Source organism: Alosa sapidissima, chromosome 15, assembly GCF_018492685.1.
Source record: "Alosa sapidissima isolate fAloSap1 chromosome 15, fAloSap1.pri, whole genome shotgun sequence".
NCBI classification, from domain to species: domain Eukaryota; kingdom Metazoa; phylum Chordata; class Actinopteri; order Clupeiformes; family Clupeidae; genus Alosa; species Alosa sapidissima.
The window spans coordinates 1,294,276-1,311,097 of record NC_055971.1 but is presented as its reverse complement, the minus strand read 5'-3'; the positions used below and the strand labels follow the sequence as shown (position 1 = coordinate 1,311,097).

Genomic DNA, 16,822 nt, shown 5'->3' with positions numbered 1-16,822 from the left:
GGACGACTTCCTGTTTTGGAGCTTCACCGCCGATTTCGTTTGGCTGTGACGGGCAAACGCTTTCGAAAATCAAAAATCCTTCTGGTAACTTTTGTGAGGCTTGGTCCAAGGATAATGTACGTCAAGTTTCGTGGCATTCGGACCAAATTTGTGACCTGTGAAAATTTAGTTTCGCTTTCTGTTCAATCCAATATGGCGGACGAACGACACGCCCACCTGACGTCATCTTCGCGAGCAACTTACACCGGTACTGACCGGACGTTTTAAAGTTGGAACGGTGTCTCTGTCTCAAAGGGCCTAGGCGCTAGAGCTGACAAAAAATTAGGGAGACGGGAATAATAAAACTTAAGAAGAACAATATAGCTGCAAGCAGCAATGAGGGGGCCAAGCAAGTAAGCAGTTGAGCATAAGTTGGGATTGGATTGGACTGGACTGGACTTGACTGTGTTGTGTTAGATTGGAATGGATTGGACTTGATTGGATTGGATTGGACTGGATTCAAAGGTCACCGAATTTATTGTGTGTCCTCAAGATGTACTCCTAAAACCACATACCAAATTTGATTTAAATCGGTGAAAGTGTTGATAATTATAGCACCCCTAGAGGTGAAAGGTCACCAAAATAATTATGCAGTCTTAATATGTGGTCATGACTCCACATACCAAGTTTGGTTTAAATCGGTGAAATTGTTGATAATTATAGCACCCCTAGTGGTCAAAGGTCACCAAAATAATTGTGCAGTCTTAATATGGGGTCATGACTCCACATACCAAGTTCAGTTTCAATCGGTGAAAGTGTTAATAAATATAGTGCCCCTAGTGGTCAAAGCACACCAAATTAATTGTGCATCCTCAGGATGTAGTCCCAAGTCCACATACCAGGTTTGGTTGCGATAGGTGAAAGTGCTAATCATACCGCCCCTAGTGGTCAAACGTCACCAAATGTATTGTGGGTCCTTAGGATGTGTTCACGAATCAACGTACTAAGTTTGGTGTCAATACGAGAAAGTCTTCCTAATTATAGCGCCCCTAGTGGTCAAAGTACACCAAATGTATTGTGCGTCCTCAGGATCGGGTCCCGAGTCCATACCAAGTTTGGTTTTAATACGTAAAGGCGTTACTGAGATATGAGCTAAATTCCTGTATCTCTAGCGCCCCCCTAGTGGTCGAAGGTCACCAAATGTATTGTGTGTCCTCAGGATTGGGTCCCAAGTCCATATACCAAGTTTGGTTTCCATATGTGAATGCATTGCTGAGATATGAGCCTACTTCCTGTGATTATAGCGCCCCCCCTAGTGGTCAAAAGACTCCAAATGTATTGTGCGTCCTCAGGATGGGGTCTCAAGTCCATGTACCAAGTTTGGTTTAGATATGTGTAAGCATTACTGAGATATGAGCCTACTTCCTGTGATTATAGCGCCACACAGTGGTCAAAATTTACCAAATTTATTGAGCCTCCTCCTAATTGGGTCCTGAGCCCATGTAACAAGTTTGGTTTTAATACGTGAAAGCATTGCTGAGATACCCCTTCACTTCCTGTTTGGTGGCTTCGCCGCCAATTTTGATTGGCTGTTACGGGCGAACGGTTTTAGGTTTGAAGACAAAAAGGGTTAACTTTTTTGAGGCTTGGACTGAAGATTATGTGTGTCAAGTTTGGTGTCAATCGGACAAACTTTGTGACCTGTGAAAACTTTTAGGTGTTTTTGATTAAATCCAATATGGCGGCTGGATCAATTATGTTGACGTCACAAATTCACATATATGGACTTACGACCTCCCATAGTATTAACAATCACCATTAGTAAGTTATAATTCCAAACACAACACCCGTTACAGGCCAAAAGGTAAATTTGCTAATTATAGCGCCACCTATAGGTCAAAAGTCATTATATTTATTAAGCCTCCTCCTTATTTGGTCCTGATCCCATGTACCGAGTTTGGTTTTCATACGTGAAAGCTTTGCTGAGATATCACTTCCTGTTTGGTGGCTTCGCCGCCAATTATGATTGGCTGTTACAGGCGAACGGTTTTAGATTTGAAGACAAAATGGGATAACTTTTTTGAGGCTTGGACTAAAGATTATGTGTGTCAAGTTTGGTGTCAATCGGACAAACTTTGTGACCTGTGAAAACTTTTAGGTCTTTTTGATTAAATCCAATATGGCGGAAAATCCATCATGGCGGAAAATTACGTCATAGGATGTGTTGAACTCGGCTTGGTCCAAGGATTCCAACGATACATCATATTTGACAATTTGACAGTTGAGCAAGAGTTGTCATGACAACCCAATTTTGCTACATTATACACACACCCAATTAACCCCCCCGTCCCACACACAGACATGTACACAGATAAACTTCCTCCCCCACACAACCCAATAGCTCCCCACACATAAGCACACCTCAAACATCACCAAATTTATTGTGCGTCCTCAGGTTGTAGTCACGAGTCCACATACCAAGTTTGGTGTTGATACGAGAAAGTGTTGATAATTATAGCGCCTCTAGTGGTCAAAGGTCACTATATATATTGAGCGTCTTCAGGATGTGGTCCCGAGTCCATTTACCAAGTTTGGTGTCGATACGAGAAAGTGTTGCAAATTATAGCACCCCTAGTGGTCAAAGGTTGCTAAAATTATTGTACCTCCTTAGGATGTTGTCCTGAGTCCATATACTAAGTTTGGTTTCAATACGTGAAAGCATTGCTTAAATATGAGCCCACTTCCTATGATTATAGCGCCCCCTAGTGGTCAAAGGTCATTACATTTATTGAGCCTCATCCTTATTGGGTCCTGACCCCATGTACAGACTTTGGTTTATCTATGTCAAAGCGTTGCTGAAATATGACTATACTTCCTGTGATTATAGCGACACACAGTGGTCAAAATGCACCAAATTTCTTGAGCCTTCTCCTAATTGGGTCCTGAGACAATGTACTGAGTTTGGTGTTGATACGCAAAAGCCTTGCTTAGATATCACTTCACTTCCTGTTTGGCGGCTTTGCCGCCAAACTTGATTGGTCGTGACGGGCGACAGGTTTTGAATATGGCTCCAAAAAGGAATGCGTTTATGAGTCATGGTCTGACGATCATCTGCGTCAAGTTTCGTGAAAATCGGATAAACTTTGTGACCTTTGATTCCTTTTAAGTGATTAAATCCAACGTGGCGGAAATTGACGTCATGGGGTGTGTTGAGTTCGGTCTCATCCAAGGATTCCAAGTATACCTCAATTTGTATGGTTGAAACTTTAAGCGCATAGATGTAATGCAAAATCTGACACATTGGGGGCGCTAGAGCACTTGACATGAAACTTAGTGAAATTAATCATATGACTATACCGAATCAATGTGCCAAATTTCCCAACTTTTTACTGTATGGTTCAATGGCAAATGAGTGTTTCGTTATAATAATAATAAATATAGCTGCAAGCAGCAATGTGGGGGCCAAGCAGTTGACCAGGAGTTGTCATGGCAACCCAATGTTGTTACATTATACAAACACCCAATTAACCCCCCATCCCACACACACACACATATACACAGATAAACCTCCTCTCCCACACACCCCAATAGCCCCCTACTCATACGCATGCCTCAAACATTACCAAATGTATTGTGCGTCCTCAGGTTGTAGTCACAAGTCCACATACCAAGTTTGGTGTCTATACGAGAAAGTGTTGATAATTATAGCACCCCTTGTGGTCAAAAGTCACCAAATGTATTGTGCATCCTCAGGTTGTAGTCACGAATCAACATACCAAGTTTGGTGTTGATACGAGAAAGTGTTGCAAATTATAGCACCCCTAGTGGTCAAAGGTTACTAAAATTATTGTCTGTCCTCAGGATGAGGTCCCAAGTCCATACACTAAGTTTGGTTTCAATATGTGAAAGCATGGCTGAAATATGAGCCCACTTCCTGTGATTATAGCGCCACCTATAGGTCAAAAGTCATCAAATTTATTGAGCCTCCTCCTAATTGGGTCCTGAGACCCTGTACTGAGTTTGGTGTTGATACGCGAAAGCCTTGCTAAGATCACTTCACTTCCTGTTTGGCGACTTCGCCGCCAAACGTGATTGGTTGTCACAGGCAACCGGTTTTGAATATGTCTACAAAAAGCAATGCGTTTATGACTCATGGTCTGACGATCATCTGCGTCAAGTTTCGTGAAAATCGGAGAAACTTTGTGACCTTTGATGCCTTTTAAATGTTTTTGGAGAAATCCAATATGGCGGTTGAATCAATTATGTTGACATCACATGTTGGCATGTGTCGGCCTAAGGACCTCTCAAAGTATTAATAGACATCACTAATATGTTTTAATTCCAAACACATCACCCGTTACAGGACAAAACGTAATATTGCTAATTATAGCGCCACCTATAGGTTAAAAGTCATCAAATTTATTGAGCCTCCTCCTAATTGGGTCCTGAGATCATATACTGAGTTTGGTTTTGGCTTCGCCGCCAAACTTGATTGGTCACGACGGGCGACATGTTTTGAATATGGCTCCAAAAAGCAATGCATTTGTGAGTCATGGTCTGAAGATCATCTGCATCAAGTTTTGTGAAAATCGGACAAACTTTATGACATTTGATGCCTTTTAAGTGTTTTTGATGAAATACAATATGGCCGAAGATCCAACATGGCGGAAATTGACGTCATGGGGTGCGTCGAGTTCGGTCTCATACAAGGATTCCAAATATACCTTAATGTTCAAAAAGTGGTGTACGGTTCAAATGTTAAGTGCATAGATGTAATAAAAAATTTGAAATGTTGGTGGCGCTACAGCACTCGAAGTGCAGACTTGAATTAAAGATATGACTGAACCAAATCAATGTGCCGAATATCCCAACTTTTTACTGTATGGTTCAATGGCAAATTAGCATTTCGTTATAATAATAATAATAAATATAGCTGCAAGCAGCAATGTGGGGGCCAAGCAGTTGAGCAGGAGTTGTCATGGCAACCCAATGTTGCTACATTATACACACACCCAATTAACCCCCTCGTCCCACACACACACATATACACAGATAAACCTCCTCTCCCACACACCCCAATGGCTCCCCACAAATACGCACACCTCAAACATCACCAAATGTATTGTGCGTCCTCAGGTTGTAGTCACAAGTCCACATATCAAGTTTGGTGTCAATATAAGAAAGTGTTGATAATTATAGCGCCCCTAGTGGTCAAAGGTCACTAAATATATTGTGCATCTTCAGGATGTGTTCCCGAGTCCATGTACCAAGTTTGGTGTCGATACGAGAAAGTTTTGCTAATTATAGCGCCCCTAGTGGTCAAAGGTCACTAAATGTATTGTCCTTATTCAGGATGTGGTCCCGAGTCCAGGTACCAAGTTTGGTGTCGATACGAGAAAGTGTTGCAAATTATAGCACCCCTAGTGGTCAAAGGTCGCTAAAATTATTGTATGTCCTCAGGATGTGCTCCCGAGTCAATGAGCCAAGTTTGGTTTCGATACGTGAAAGCATTGCAGAAATATGAGCCCACTTCCTGTGATTATAGCGCCACATAGTGGTCAAAATTTACCACATTTCTTGAGCGTCCTCCTGATTGGGCCCTGAGCCCATATACCTAGTTTGGTTTTGATATGTGAAAGCATTGCTGAGATATCACTTCACTTCCTGTTTGGCGGCTTCGCCGCCAAACTTGATTGGTAGTCACAGGCAACCGGTTTTGAATATGTCTCCAAAAAGCAATGCGTTTATGAGTCATGGTCTGACGATCATCTGCGTCAAGTTTCGTGAAAATCGGAGAAACTTTGTGACCTTTGATGCCTTTTAAGTGTTTTTGATGACATCCAATATGGCGGTTGGATCATTTATGTTGACGTCACATGTTGGCATGTGGCGGCCTAAGGACCTCTCAAGGTATTAACAGATATCACTAATATGCTTTAATTCCAAACACATGACCCGTTACAGGCTAAAACGTAATTTTGGTAATTATAGCGCCACCTATAGGTCAAAAGTCACCAAATTTATTGAGCCTCCTCCTAATTGGGTCCTGAGACCCTATACTGAGTTTGGTGTTGATACGCGAAAGCCTTGCTGAGATCACTTCACTTCCTGTTTGGCGGCTTCGCCGCCAAACTTGATTGGTCGTGACGGGCGACGGGTTTTGAATATGGCTCCTAAAAGCAATGCATTTATGAGTCATGGTCTGAAGATCATCTGCGTCAAGTTTCGTGAAAATCAGACAAACTTTGCCAACTTTGATGCCTTTTAGGTGTTTTTGATTAAATCCAATATGGCAGCCTGATCAATTACGTTTACCTCATAAATTCACATCTGCGTTGAGTTCGGTCTCATCCAAGGATTCCAAATATACCTTAATGTTCAAAATGTGGTGTACCGTTCAAACGTTATGTGCATAGATGTAATAAAAAAATTGAAATGTTGGTGGCGCTAGAGCACTCAAAGTGCAGACTTGAAACTTTGATAAATTAAAGATATGACTGAACCGAATCAATGTGCCGAATATCCCAACTTTTTACTGTATGGTTTAATGGCAAATTAGCGTTTTGTTATAATAATAATAAGAAGAAGAAGAATACGTAGAATCACTATGGGTTGCCTCGCAGCTTCGCTGCTTGGCCCCCAAATATAGCTGCAAGCAGCAATGTGGGGGCCAAGCAGTTGAGCAGGAGTTGTCATGGCAACCCAATGTTGCTACATTATACACACACCCAATTAACCCCCTCGTCCCACACACACACATATACACAGATAAACTTCCTCCCCCACACACCCCAATGGCTCCCCACAAATACGCACACCTCAAACATCACCAAATGTATTGTGCGTCCTCAGGTTGTAGTCACGAGTCCACATATCAAGTTTGGTGTCAATACAAGAAAGTGTTGATAATTATAGCGCCCCTAGTGATCAAAGGTCACTAAATATATTGTGCATCTTCAGGATGTGTTCCCGAGTCTATGTACCAAGTTTGGTGTCGATACGAGAAAGTTTTGCTAATTATAGCGCCCCTAGTGGTCAAAGGTCACTAAATGTATTGTCCTTATTCAGGATGTGGTCCCGAGTCCAGGTACCAAGTTTTAATGCGTAGCCAAGCCTTATGCCGTAGCCAAATAGCATAAATTAAATTGAAACAATGCCTTCTAGTAGGCCTACTCATGGACTGATACTGTAACTCTATTGGGAAGGACAAGGCTTCATTTCTTTTCACGAGACATCCTGCTCACAAGAGCAATCTGCTGGTTGTTTGGGTTGTTGCAGCGTCGTTGCAGCGTCACTGGAGAAATACAAATTAAAGTCGCGTGATCACGCGTGAAGCCGGCCAATTTGAAGTAATGCCCACTGTACTCCAGAGCGATTATAGAAAATGTGGTACCTTTGATAGCAACAGCCTTTAAACACATTTTGCAACGGGGCTTTGTTTGTTCTATATCTGAGCCTGTACATTTGTCACGCCTCAAAATTTACATACAGACCAGCCCACTGGTGCTCTGAGCCCAGGAACGTGAATGTAGAGCGAAGCTGAAACTTAGGCTACAAAGAAAGCTGAGACTTTCCATAGTCTTCCCAAGGATTCAAAAGTTCGAGGGGCATGGATAATGTTTTTCTACCAGAAGATCCCTGCAAAGTTCGACACTCCGTTATTAATTTGCAAAACATTTCACCGAAGGCAGTTTTCAAAACCTTGTACAGTTAAGCAGGATTTGCTAAGCTGCTGTTACTGAAACGAGGGGCTGTTCCGACCGTAAGGTCATCACAACCGCATGCTGTAAGTATTATTTTGTCGCTAAGCAGTTATTAGCCATGCTAACGTGTATCTAGCAAGAGAATGTGTGATTTAGTTCATTGGCAAGGCTATTTAATTTTCCTGTGTGTCATTTGGATAAAACCTGTGTTGTCATGTTAACCTACATTTTACTATGCATGTTCGTCGAGATCTCTGACAGGTTATGTTCTCAGCAAGATTGCTAAGCTGTAATATAACCCATACCCATGTAACACATACGTTTTTGATGTCAGAAGTGGAAACAACTTCATGTTATCAATTCAAATGATATCTAGTCGATATGTTGAAAACCGTGTTGTCTAGATACAATGGATTTATTTGCACGTTCTTATTTTAGACATTACAAGAACGGCAGCATGCCAAACAGATGCTCCAAGTGTGTCATCTTGCGGGGCTTAGAATATTAGCATCCTCCATTTGTAAGGTCACACAACATGAAACGTGGCGATTTTCCAAGCGAATAAACAGGAGAACTACAATGTGTGGCGCAATAGCACTTGGGAGTACTTCGACGTTAGCGTAGTAATATTAATTAACACCTAATTGTAGATCCTATCCTAAATCTTATCGTGGATCAGATGAAGGGTCTGATAATGGAAGGCAGTGTTTCCCACAGAATTGAATTGTATTTGTGGTGGTAGATGAAGGGGGGTGGGTTCTGTGTCAGAGTCAATAAGATGAACAGCCTATAATTATACAGTTATACTTGCCTTGCACGACAAGTCCATATTGACAAGTAGCTGTAACGTTATAGTGTGCTAACCTCCACAACCCAACAGTATTCTAATCTAGTATGCTAACCTCCACAACCCAACAGTATTCTAACAATACTCTATTCTAGTGTGCTAACCTCCACAATCCAACAGTATTCTAATAGTACTCTATTCTAGTCATTCAGGTGCTGTTCAATGATGTGAATCTTAAATGAGCAATAGCAGAATGTCATGTGCATTATCCCATTGAGCCACAGACAATCCAAAAATTTAGCAAGTCACATTCACATGGTGAAAATGTGGTAAGCACACAACATCAAGAAAACTCAAAAGCCCAAATTTCACAATAGCTCCGCAACTGTTCATCGCAGCGAGATGAAACCTTTATTACGTGACAGCAGAAGTGGGGCTTTCCAACGAGACCACACACTTGTCTGTACGTTAAAGTATGAAAATTTAAAAAAAAAAAAATCATGAAATTAAATAAAATTGCATCATATTTACAGTCTATACTCTGCGTTTACCTGCGCACCCATTACTCTCGTTTGAATTACTCACGAACCCGTGATCGGATAGATATGCCACACATGTCAGATGAAAGAGGAGACACAGAGCTATCATTTGATACCAAGTACATCCTTCTGGGTTATAAAACAGACGAAGTGACAGCAACAATAATAACTTCATATAGCTCGACTTACCTCACGTTTTTGTCTGTTTTTGTGGCAAAGCATGTTTATAATCCAACGCTATTTTGTGTTTCTCTATGGCAAAGAATGTTCATAATCCGGTTTTGAGATCCTACAGTAGCAAATTCATGCATGGCATCCAATTCAAGGCTCACATTGCATCCCAATTTGTTCGACAAAGAAACACCTTTTTTGCCTTTACTTTGTTCATGGCAATGCAGTAAAAATGTGTAGAGAATCATGAGTGCAAACACCATAGGCACACACAGGCTAACACATAAACTCGGGTCAAGTCAGGTCAGATCAGTTCATGTCACAGATATGGAGCGCAGAAAGGTCATTTTTAATCACTAAATTAAAAAAATGGCATTTATTTCTGTAAGGCGCTCACCACATGTCTGTAAATTGCTCAGCCCCAGAGAATCCCTCCACCATGGCAATGATATTGCCAGATTCAGGACAGTCTACTCTACACACACATGAAAGGCAAGTCGAGCTGCCAGCTTGCAGTGGTGAGATACATGTCAAAATATAAGATATTTTTTATAATACGCTTTTTGGATTTTTATTATTTAAAAATCAAAATTAAATCAATGCAAAATACATGAAATTGTGGCAGATTTTAGCCTAGACTCTGCTGAAAAAAACACAATATATAGCTGTGTGTATGGCACTTACAATGACCAGGATAAATGCTTCGAACTAAAGGTAGTGAAAATGCCCTTAAAACAGTCTAGGGTTCTAAGGGTTAATATAATACAATATAACACTATGTTGTATGCTAATACGCTAATATGCAGAAGCAGGATTCCCGCTAGTGCTGGGCGGTATACCGGTTCACACCGTATACCGGTGTATATTTTCGTTATGATATGAATTTTTAATATACCGCCATACCGGTGTATTTGATTACACAACCTTTGGAACGCTGCGCTGCGCGACAGTGTTTCAGACGGGACTTTTTTCACACGCACGCATGGTGCCACTGCGAGGCATAGTGAGGGTAAACACAAAACACCATAAGTTTTTCCCCTGAAGTATGACCCTTAAAGCTTAATTTCTCCTTAAGTAAGGGGTTTATTTAAGGGTGTTGCACAGAATACCTTAAATTGTTTCTTTAGTTAAGGAAAAACGTTAAGGGATACTGCATTGAAAGGGATTTACCAAAGATCCTTGATTACTAGCTCTGCTTTAACCCTTTCTGGATTTACCGTCACAAAAATTCTATTGAGATTGTTCAACAGCTGTAACTAGCTGGCTAGTAGGTGATGTCGTTAGTTAGCAACCCACCGAACACAGTGAAGTTTAATGTTCTTATTATTCATCTCACCTTAAGAATATTCGCTGAAATTATCCAGGTAGCAAGTAAAGCATGTTATAGACATGCACTGAGCAATACTAGCTGGCTAGTGTAGCGTGACTTTACAATGTGAAGATGTGATAATAATTAATAATCAGACTCATGATTTATTATTAAAAGATTTTTAGTCATATAACTGCTTAAATCCAGCTTGCTCTAAAACAAATAAAAATGTGCAAATGCTGCAAGATAATGATAGACAACCAGTGTGAAACAAGTTAGACTTATAATGTTTCAAAACTTAGAAGTTTAGAATTGAAGTGTGTTTTCTTAATTAAAAGCATAAATTGTTTTTTTCTAGAATAATCTGTTATGATTTTGCTTAAACTTAAAGAGTGTTTTTTCCTAAATATATATAAGAAAGTTTGCTTATAAAACTTAAAATGTTTTGCTACATAAAATGTGTTTGCTTAGATATAAAAAGGTTGTGTTAGAATTAAAGTGTGTTACTGTATGCTAAATGAGATGTGCTTTGAACAAAATGTAAAGACAGAATGTAAGAACATAATGTACCAGCTGTAAGAAACTGTTTGTCAGCAAAACAAAAAGCTGACTGGCAACCAAACAAAAACAAAAAAGCAGAACCAATATTTCATGGCAAGACACAATACCAAATTTGGACATTGGTTCTATCTGACCGAGAGGGGTATAAAAAGAGAACGGCCCCTTGTTCAGGGCTTTTTGATCTTCTTTTTTCTTTGGATCGAGCATTTTGCTTTTAGACTTTAGACTAGACAGTTTTTTAGTTTTTTTTTAGTTTTTTAGACTAGACAGTTTTCTTTCTTTGTATTTTTTTATTTGTATTTAATAAAAGTCAAAATCCTAACCTTTGATTAGGGGTTTGTAAAAAGACCGTCTAGCGTTTTCTCGTATTTTTCTGCCTCTCCTGTGTTGCTGAGAACCCCGGACGCCTTGCAACAGGGGCTCTGCCCCAAAAATCTTCGCTCCGGGTGAGTAAGCGTCCGTTTGAGGGCTACTTTCTAAGACACTGCATATGGGCAAAAAATATACTGCGCACGCACTGACACACACAGGAGTAGAGAACTCAGCCAGGCATTTAGGAAGGAAAGTCCTATGCTCCAGGGCAGACAAAAAACCAAATAGGCTTTGTTAGCAAATTTATTTGTTGTGAAAAATTGTTTGTGAAACTAAGGTCTAGGACCCATCGTGGTCTAAACGCACATCACACACCCAAGCGAGGATACGGAAATCTGTCTGATACATGTGTATTTAGAGATAGAACGGTTATAGATCCGTTGTGGTCAATTGAAGTGCTTATATGTTACAAGAATTGTCATAAAAAGGAGCTTTAATTTAATTTGGACAAGAATCCCCAAATAATAGGGTAGTTGATTTTCTCTCAAATCTGGACGGCCAGACGAACGTCCGTAGTGAGTTTTTGACCTCTCTCAGATTTTGATGACAAACAACTCTTGCAAAAACAGCTCTGAATTTCTTCCTCTTTTAGTGAAGTTAACCACATATTGAAGTACGAACCAAGGGAATAGGGAACAGCGACTAAGAGATAGAAAGTGACTGAAGTAGTCCACCTTCCTTAGCCCCCAAACCCCAAATTAGGGAATCTGATTCAGATAGAGAAAACCTCTCAACAAAGTCAACCCTATCGTACATCCTAAACCCGTTGAAAAGGGGCCCTCGCATGAGACACATACACTGAAAGATACTTCCTCTTTTACCCTGTGATATTATCACAGTCCGAAGACAATTACACACAGGAGTAGCGATCTCAATTGTGTTAAAGGGAATCCCTTTAGACACCAGAGTAGTCACAAAACGCATACCTCCTCTTTTACCCTGTGAAATCCTCACAGTCCGAAGACGAGCGCACCCACACCTACAGGAGTAGCGATCTCTACTGTGTTACGGGAGCCCCGTAGACACCAGAGTGGACACAAAACGCAACACTAGTTAGAAATGATCCTGACTGTCAGTGCACCAAAACAAACTTTTTTGTTAATGTTTTGCCTAGCGAACCGAACCGAAGCTCATGGCAGGCAAACAAGACATCCACATCAAGTTAACGTTAGCCTGCCACTAACGTCATGTAAACCACACAATAACAATAATGCGTGTTTCTGATAGGCCTATTTGACAGAGTAAGCATATTAGCAGAGAGGTTTTATTTTAAATTGTATAATTTTCAAAAAAGTATAATTATTGCAAGTTGCACTACTTTTTGTATTGGTTTTATACAAGATGTTTGTGAAATTTGCACAGTAAAAGTTCTGTATTTTGACTGCAATTGTCTTTGCATTCTGATTAGATTCTTCATGAGTGGCTCTTTGTAAACAGGATCATTTTCTGGGGCCATGCAAAACTGCATTACCACTAGTGTGGAGTTATTCTACATCATGACAGTAAAATAGACTGCTGTAAACATCTGATTATGCATGGGGGAAAAAAAATACCGTCATATACCGCGAAACCGTAAGAATTTTGAAAAATACCGTGATATACATTTTTGGTCATACCGCCCAGCACTAGTTCCCGCTTTCGTAAAATGTGCGCACGATTTAGTAAAATGAGCGCACGTTTTCTGGATACCAAAAAATGTATTGCAATGACCCCTCTAGGGTTCTGTACTTCCTAGTGACATTGATGCACAAAAATATGAGGGAAAACAAATCATACTTTTCCAGACTAGATGTACCGCATAGCGGTACAAAATATGACCGCCGCTCAGTCCTGTACATCCGTTCCGCGAAAATAAATCACACTTCAATTTGTCTCCATATTTTACTCCATCCCCCACTCTTGAAACTTTTGTGTATGCTTGTTTGGCATGCCTGAGTGTGTGTGTGCGGCTGCACAGAAAGTACCCTACTGGTGCTGAAAAGGTGAATAGATTGTAGAATAGCCAAAGAAGATGTAGAATTGTTATAAAACCTTTAAAATCTCTAAACAATCACAAGTAGGGCAGTTCATCACAGTTCATCCATTGCAACTGGATTGATGAAAGGTCACTTACACCTGTAGGCTACATTGTATTTGGGAAAAGCAAAATGTATCAGCATAATGTTATTTATTTATTTATTTATTTTTTATGTATTTTTAAACAAAAACATCTCTGTCAGTTCCATGCCGTTTTCAACAGCTATCAAAAACAAAGGTCATTTTTGGATGGATGGATTTTTTGTGAATGTTTCTTCTTCTACATAAGATTTTAGTCATCTTTAGTTCATGTAATACTTTATTGTCAATGCACAAATTAAGTAACAGTAGTCTGAAACGTTATTGTTAATGCACAAATTAAGTAACAGTAGCCTAGTCTGAAACGAAATGCTGTTTTACATCTAACCAGTGGTGCAAATAACTGACATGTCCAAATGGGCCTTGATGAAATGCGTCGCTAGACTGTTCATACACATTTTAACGGGCCAAAGTTGAAGAGCTTTTGTCCGTTATTGTTAGTGCAAATATAGGCTGATTCATGTTCCCTTGCATTGTTTAACTGAGGTCCATGGCTAGTCTGGCTTTCATCAGACCAAGCTCAATCTTTTAAGAAATCAAAAAATAAATAGCGGGCAGATCAGGCTGGGTTCACCCAGCCTAGTCCATAGGCACCCGATATTGTTTAATTTTCCGATTGAGATATACACGCTCTGGCTATTCTAAATGCAAAAATGCATCAGAGAGTTATGACAAAACGGTAACTAACAAACTAGATCCTAATAGAAAGCCGTTAGCTTCCCTAAGCTACAGGTAGGATTATAAGGTAGGCCTATTTACAACATAAATTGTCAATAGGCTATGCTGGCGACACAAATAAAATCTCCTTTGGAAACCAATGGCTTACGCCTTACAGTATCAAGCGGACTTAAACTGTCATATCGTGGCGAAAAGTTGTAATAAAATTCACGCAGCTCCATGAGTCAAGGAAAGCGCGAATGAAGTAGCCACTTCTAAATGGGACCCACTACACAGTAGCTTAAGGTGTTTTGCTAAAGCAGCCATAATGAAATGAAGGTGTCATTGTTTGGATACTTCACACACACGTGCTTTTTAATTTCACAGACTACAACTACCAAGCTGTAATCAAAGCACATCGATTCCCCTCTCACACCCTGCACGCACTTAAAACAAAATAAACAGGCGTCTCAGTCTCACGCATGTATAGGCAAAACTGTATCAGACCGGTGTAACGTTGGTAAATCTTCCATTGCACAGAATGATTTTGTAGCACGTGCAATAAATGACAGTCGAAAGATACAAACGGTGCTGCTATACATTTGCTTGGTATAACCGCATTTATAGTTTTCTACAAATGCAATAAATCAAATGCCTCCATCACTCAACCAACGCTAACGGTAACATTACCTAGGTCCTTATTGATATTACAAGATTAACGTACCTGCAGTAAAAACCAAGCATGTCCGATAAACATCCTCAGATTTATTTCGGCTTCAAGAAGAAATGGGAATTACACTTCATGTGAACATCGTCCTATCCTTATTAGATGTTCGCTGCGGTAAATTACAGTCCTTGTATGAAGCGTCCATTGTTTTTTTCCAACCCACTTTTAACTTTTAACAAAATTACGTCTCACTGCAACGATGCGCCATCTAGTGGACAAACGACTACTTCTCGCCAATACTGAAAATGCAGCCATGATGATGATGATGAATATTTATTTTGGCTTTCTTTTAATCCTACTGATTTTCATTTTTTACCGGGGGGGGGGGGGGGGGGGGGGGGAAATCACAAATGAGTGATTATGAGCCAGGTTGATGTGGGCCCTTGAGACCAACATACCATAAAAGATTCACAGAGAACTGTGTCTGCCCTACCCTCCTTTCGGGGGGTCCAGTCCAGCGGGGGGGCTGCAGATGAAAACGAAAAATGACGGTTCCATGCTATCCATGTGGGGGTACATGCCCACCAAGTTTTGTGTACCCCGGTCTTTCAGTGTCCCGGGAATCCTTGTTGGTGTACGTCACTAAATGTACACATAAATTATTTTATTGTAAGGCCCCCCATGAACGAAAGTACACAAAACTCGGCATGAATTCAGAGGGTGTCATAATGATCCTACACTTTTAATTTCGTGCAGTTTTGACCTTGTCAGCCAGAGATATTGAGATGAAAACACCTAATTTTTTGCTTTTTAATTTTTAACTAGGTGGCGCTATACATGAAATAAGTGGTAATGGGATGGGTTGACATGCCCCCTTAAGACCAACATACAAAAAAAAGGTGGACCTCCTAGGCCCTACGGTTCTCGAGATATTCACAGAAAACTGTCTCCGGCCACCTACAGGCCAGTTGGTGTATAGTAACATAAATTAATTTATTGTGTGGCCCCCCATGAACGGAATTCCACAAAACTTGGCGTGCATACAGAGGGTGTCATAATGATCCTACACTTCCAATTTCGTGCAGTTTTGACTATGTTAGGTCACAGATACCTTCAATTACACCACCTCATTTTTACTTTTTTGTGTTTAACTAGGTGGCGCTATACATGAAATGAGTGGTTATGGAATGGGTTGACATGGCCCCTTGAGATCAACATACAAAAAAAAAATGGTCCTCCTAAACCCTACGGTTTTCGAGATATTCACAGAAAACTGTGTCTGCCCTACCCTCCTTTCGGGGGGTCCAATTCAGCGGGGGGGCTACAGATCAAAACGAAAAACGATGGTTCCATGCTATCCATGTGGGGTTACATGTCCACCAAGTTTCGTGTACCCCGGTCTTTCAGTGTCCCGGGAATCATTGACGGAAATTTGGGCATGCGAAAAAAAAAAAATAAATAAATAAATAAAAAAAAATAAAAAAAAAATCTGACTAAACCTATATGACCGCCGCTTCGCTGCGCGGCGGTCATAATTAGTAGCCAAGAATGAAAAAAGAAGCTATAGCATAGCTATACTGTAGCTATAGCAGTAGCCTATAGATGGCCATTACAATGACCAAGATAACTAGCCTAACAACACAGGTGACCACTTCTGCATAATTTCATGGAGTGCTGAAATGTACTATTTTTGACCATTTCCATTAGGGCTGTCACTTTACGTTTGAAAATCGATTGCACAATCGATTGGACCAAACAACACAAGTTTCGAAAACTAAAATAGGGAATCTATTTTAACCAAATATGTACACTATTAATTTTAAACGAATTAAACAAATAAAAAAGATAGATGTAACAAACTTCACAAACAAGAATATAAGAATATAAAAGAATTCCGAAATGCAGTAAGCATTGCGAAAACTAAAAAGAAAATTCCCACCAATTTTACGCATCAGAAACATT

General features: G+C 40.2%; 1 protein-coding gene and 1 long non-coding RNA gene across 9 annotated transcripts in view; one reads left to right on the top strand and one right to left on the bottom strand.

Moving 5' to 3' along the window:
* exoc3l2b (exocyst complex component 3-like 2b) overlaps positions 1–16,822 on the bottom strand; it is a 163,646-nt gene that overhangs the window by 129,982 nt on the left and 16,842 nt on the right. The window lies entirely within an intron of this gene.
* Positions 5,417–11,101, top strand: LOC121683938. Its single transcript, XR_006022960.1, has 3 exons — positions 5,417–5,431; positions 6,571–6,575; positions 10,596–11,101. It is a non-coding gene; the product is annotated as an uncharacterized LOC121683938 (long non-coding RNA).